This window comes from Plectrocnemia conspersa, unplaced genomic scaffold (genome assembly GCF_051122295.1).
Source record: "Plectrocnemia conspersa isolate PC_06_02 unplaced genomic scaffold, ASM5112229v1 ptg000012l, whole genome shotgun sequence".
Lineage (NCBI taxonomy): Eukaryota > Metazoa > Arthropoda > Insecta > Trichoptera > Polycentropodidae > Plectrocnemia > Plectrocnemia conspersa.
This window is the reverse complement of record NW_028277176.1, coordinates 28,373,214-28,379,213: the sequence shown is the minus strand read 5'-3', so window position 1 is coordinate 28,379,213 and position 6,000 is coordinate 28,373,214. Positions and strand designations below refer to the sequence as shown.

Sequence of the window (6,000 nt, the reverse complement as noted above, 5' to 3'; positions counted from 1 at the left end):
TAGAATCACGACGTTGCTAGTTTTTACCGATTTCGTAATTACGTTACGCTTTAATACACGCAGAGTCATCGCCTCGGATCATCGACATTGGTTAGAGGATCGAGGTTTTGGATGGTACTTTACGGTTTGAGAACCCTGAGTGATGAGCCCTGAATGAATTCGTAGCCAATGAGACTCAGGATGAAATCTAGTTAAAGTTGTATTACATTATATTTACATATGTTGCGACAGACGATAAGTGGTGAGATTTTTCTCTGAGCGGTGGTGGAAAAGTTGGCGCGGAGATTATGTCCGTGGTCTAGTAGGTGGCGTGGCAGCGAGTCTATAGCGAAAGTTGATCTTTCTCTGCTACGATGGTACTCGGTATGAAGGAGTTCTTCTCCGGATGTGAGCGCCCATGACAGTATGTTGTCCGCGGGTGTTGTAGCGATCAGCAAGCCAATCGCTGCAGTCGCTTCTTAAAATGGCGAAATAGACGTTCGCTTGATGGACATTTTCCGAGGTCGTATTGCATTGCAAAGGGAATCTTGTGGATCCGGTGATTTATTATATCTGTGACCATTTTGCAACAAATAAATATTCTCTCAATGACGGAGAATATTTACATTAAGAATAACACTCGTGTTATTTGTGAGGTCGTAACGAGAGATGTGTAGTCCAAATCCTTACGCTATTGTGTTGTTTCCTTGTTGATGGATGATCATTTTAGTCACAGTTAATTAACGCAAGTTTTTAGTCATTTGTATGGGATCGGCACAGTACATTTGACTTCTACTAATTATCAATGATATATAAGCTAAAACACTACCGTGCTGAACCACTTTCACCACTTCAGTCAGAAACTACATTTAATACTTTTACTTTTCTTCTGATATTGAATAATGAGGGCTTTGCCAAACTTAGAATATCGAGAAAAGCAGCCATTTACTTTTTCCCATCTGATTTTGTCTAGCTAAATCGATCCCCTGAATCCCAAGAGCTTAACTCGATCTATAATATGACTTGGAACTCGGTGAGGACGCAGTACTACTGCTAGAACAAACCGAATTATACTGTACCTATGCTATGAGTAATGTTATAAAAAGTCTTTTGACGTGTATACTAAATCAAGGACCCCCCTTGGCCAGAAAAATGCATGTCATTTAATGAAATACTATAAATCTTAATGAAATCGTAATATTAAAAAATCGACCACTGACTGACCAACTTTCCCTCCCCCCTGTAAAAAGCTGAAATGATGTTCCTGCTTTTTTTTTCAAGTTAAAACTTTTTTATTTATGTTAATTGTATCAAGTAACACAATTGTAATTTTCTTTATTTGTAACCTTATCCTTATTATTTTCTCTATTCAAACATTCTTGAGATCCTTTTTAAGTTAAAATTAGAAACAATATTAAATTAGGTCAAGAATATCACTTCTGTTTTCATTATGAAATGGTTAATGATAACATTCTTAATCGCACAGATTTCTTAACCGATTTGTGTGTTATATATAAAAAAAAAGTTAAAATGCAAAAACCTCGACATATTTTAATGACGTTTTACATAATATATTGCAATATTAAATGATTTCACGTACATGTACGTACACTATGATTTATTGGCAAAAGATTCTTCGGATAGAGAGCAATTTTCAAATGGGTCAAATGTGACCCAGTAGCTTCGAGTAGAGCACGTTCGCTTCTCAGACTCTTTGCCAATCGAGGTATCCAGCAAAAGTTCTCGTTTGAGAGAAATGGAGTTGAAGATGTTAGTCGAAGATAGTGACGTATTGACTACGTCGAAAATATGAAACATACTCTCTATGTGTTGCCGGATTTTGGTTGAGATAATAAAGAACATTAGTCTAAATTTCCAAAGGAAAACTATCTTGCAAACGGGAAATGAGAAATTGTTTAATAATAATATATGAATAAGTTTTAAAATGCTTAAACCTTGAATAATAATTACAAAATAATCATTATAATAATAGTCTAAGGCCGGTTTCACACGTGCCGGGTACATTTGCCCGGCACCGGGCCGGCGCCGTGTAGTGGGGATGGTGTTGTATGGGCTAGTACTATCATTTCAGACGTGCCGGACAAATCTTCCCGGCGCCGGCTCGGCGCTGGCTGCCGGGTTGCGGCCGGCCGCGCTCACTAAACTGTCCGGCGCCGGGTACCGAATTGAGTGTGGTGGGGGTAAAACTCAAACATGAACCGGGCCGTTGACAGTGATTGTGGTATCTTGTAATAAAATATAATATATATTCCTCGTGTTTAGGCAATAGCGGAAGAAATAGACCTCGAAATTTTAATTATATTAATGTAATCTCTTTAAATTATCTTAATAGAATACATACAAAAATAAAAAAATAACGCGAAATGTGTGGAAGGACTTATGTGAAGCCGTTAATCCTAAATTACTGGCACCAGTTGACGGGGTATAGATCGGGTTGGGAAGAAACCGGCCAGAAACCGGCAAGAGACCGGCTACGTGTGAAAGGTTGTAGACGGCGCCGGCCCGGTGCCGGGCAAATGTACCCGGCACGTGTGAAACCGGCCTAAGGCCGGTTTCACACGTGCCGGATGGATTCACCCGGCACCGTGCCGGTGCCGTGTAGTGGGGATGGTGTTGTATGGGCTAGTACCTACCATTTCAGACGTGCCGGACGAATCCATCTGGCGCCGGCCCCACGCTGCCCATACAACACCACCCCCACTACACGGCGCCGGCCCGGTGCCGGGCAAATCCATCCGGCACGTGTGAAACCCGCCTAAGTCGTAACCAATTTTAATATAATTGTTAAAAACGAACGAAAGCATTGGTTGCAATTATTCTGTATAAATGCAAAAATTTAACATACTAAATATTTATCTCTAAAAATAATATTAAAAATCAGTTGAAAACCTCTGTATGCAAATATTACTTGCGTGCTACGCAATAAATCCATTTTGTATATTATACATATATAATTTAACATGTAAGTGTATCGCAGAGGAATGCCTAAAATATTCACATTTTATTCGACATATTTATAGAGATATTTACATAATAAGATGACATGTACATTTGGTGTACATCACACTAAAATAAATTATGTTTATAAGTCTGACCGTTCTCCGATATTATGCAGTACTACCACTTCACAACTATAACGCAATGTTTTCTTTTCTCTAGTGATGAGTGAGAATAGCGGTTTCATTCCATATCCACAAACGCAGCAAACTATTATATTATATTTACAGCGTCCGGCATTTTGTGCGGCAGCTTATGTCATAAAATGGCGCGACGTTCAAATAATCGCTTTGGCCAACAAACCACTTTCCGCCGTCCTGCACCGTAACTACAAAATTTCGCCTTCGGAGGTGCCATTCGAAAATAAGTTGGAAATAGTGGACATAACCAATTTCCTCGGTCGACTACCCTTAACAGTTACCGTTGCGCGAGGAGAAATACTCCACCTAAATTCCCCTCATATTTCGAAACATTCTCCTCTCTACCCCCAGAGACCAATTGTTGCGAAATTGTATCTTAAAATGTCGTTTCAAGGTTACAAAAACATTGTATGTGACGTCATTATATGAATATATTTGTAATAATATATCATCTACATGTTAAATTAAAATACAAAATACGATTAAAAAACAAAAAAGTTGCATCGGCCGGGAATCGAACCCGGGCCGCCCGCGTGGCAGGCGAGCATTCTACCACTGAACCACCGATGCTACTTAGAACTGGAGGCCAAATTAATGTTCTATTGCAGACTACAGATATAATTAAACCATTAATTAAATATCTTTTAGTTAAACCCATAAAAATATTCATATTTTATATACTCCGCGTTGAATTTTCAATAGGTACGATACATAAAAAATAAATAAATATTTAGAGACATCTCTTGTGCGTAATTGAACTTATTTATATTATATTTTATTACTAATATTTTACCTTTTTTCACACTTTTAAGTAAATAAGTGTCTTATTACTATGTTGTGTAAAGTTCACTTTGATAATTATTCAAAAACTATCACAATGCAAAAATACGAAACTTTTAAAATTTCAATGGTACTCAAATAAATGTAATAATAAAGGATACCCATAATCGTTCTCCTCATTTTATTTCCTAGGTAAAAACAAGCTTATATTTAATTAACTATTTTTATATTATTATTGATATTCGTAACAGAAAATATTATAACATTTATTTCAGGATGATTAATTAATTTTATCTCAATTTTATCAATTGTTAAAAAATATGAGCTCAAATTTAAAATTGTTTTGACCAAATCAGTCATTTTATTTTATTAATGCCCAACCACAATTGAAAAAGTGCCATTGTTCTCTTTTTTCGAAATTTGTTTTATTGACGAAATGGATAGTGCTAGGTGTTCTCTTCAAGCTCCGTAAAACCACTATTGAAAAATCAGCAAATCTTAAAAAAACGAGTAACATCTAAATTGTTTTTTAATTTTTATCTTTTTTTTGTGTGTATTATTTTATTTCTAATATAATTTACATTTAAATGTTTTAAATAAAGTGTTAGAAAATTAGATTTTACAGTTTTTATATTTTTGTGACAATGGTTGTTCTTCAATTAAGACTATGTATTATATACGTATCTAACATTTTTATCGTATATTGTTGTTAAATATAATATGCAAGTATTTCATCAATTACGCTGTATTGCAAAAAGTATGTGCTCGTATTTAGCAATATTATGGCCAAATCCGCTATTTTGTTTGTATTGAGCGCCGAATTTAAAACACGCCCGTTACTTTATATGAGTGTAAACAAGAGAAGCAATTGCTTCTTAAAGTTTATCCTCGATGCGAATTTGTAAACACGTCGATTATAAAGCTTTATAGGTCCTTTTCGGCGAAAATGCTCAATGAGCGAGCGCGTTCAGCTCTGAAAATTTACATTTAAATGGTTTCATTCGAGGCGTTTGCCGCGTAATGTTTGACTTTCAAAAGTGAATACGTCCAATTTGTTTTCGAGAAAGGAGGCTAACGGCGAACAAAACAACGCATAAGAACGAATCGAATAACCGCCAGACGCTGTGAATTCTTACTTTTCAGGACGCTTCCATAAATAATCCACGTTTTAACAATTATTATATATGTATGTATATTGTTATATGTCTGTGTATTGTGTTTCCAATGATTCTGAGCGATCTCGAGGATCCTTTTGTTTTGGAGTACGCCCTCGGTGATTCACAATAATACCTGTACTTTGTTAGCTTAAAACCGGAAGATTCTATTAATTTCCCTGTTTTGTATGTACTGTTCTAAAGAACATAATGCGGTGATAAAAGATAAATAATATCTTGCCAACACCAAAATAATTTATCTATAAAATATGCAGCAATGAGTTTCCCGTGTTTTAAGCTTCTTTAGATTATTACTCATTATTTAATTGCTTGCCACAAACATGTGATTTTTTAGTTTTAATTTAAATTTTAAACTAAGACATAATCTCTTCTTAAAATGTGACCTCAACCGTACCTTAACTTACATATTCTCTCAACCACTCTAATAACATCGTCTAACCAGTGACCACAATGTGACTTAAAACCAGCGATGTAGTTGTAAATTAAACCGAGAATATAGCAGTCTTTCAAATAAATGCATATGTCATAACAGTTGAAATATTGCTGTAATGCAGCACCGTAGGATATTCATGTCGTCTCAAATGTCGAGTGAATGAGGCTGATTTTCACTAGTTCCAAATTAAAAATTTAAATTTAAATTGATCCATCCGCCTCTGGAAGCAAAGAATCTGGAAATTTGTGAAAAACGAAAACGCGGGCTACCATCGAAAGCTAAAAAGGCGTTGATCGGACAATAAAAATATTTTTGTGTTTTTAAATAAGATTACGTCGGATACTTTAATAAATATGTTTAAAAATTCTGGAATAGTTTTCTACGTTTTGAAATAATGTTTAATTTGCGTTTATTATAATAAAATAGAGTTAATTTTTAATGAGTAATAAGTATATAAAATAAAATGCGCATTTAT

At 35.3% G+C, this 6,000-nt stretch overlaps 1 non-coding gene across 1 annotated transcript; it reads right to left on the bottom strand.

Annotated features, from left to right (window-relative positions):
* Positions 1 to 3,636: 3,636 nt before the first annotated feature.
* TRNAG-GCC (transfer RNA glycine (anticodon GCC)) lies at positions 3,637 to 3,707 on the bottom strand. Its single transcript has one exon. It is a non-coding gene; the product is annotated as a tRNA-Gly (tRNA).
* Positions 3,708 to 6,000: the final 2,293 nt, after the last annotated feature.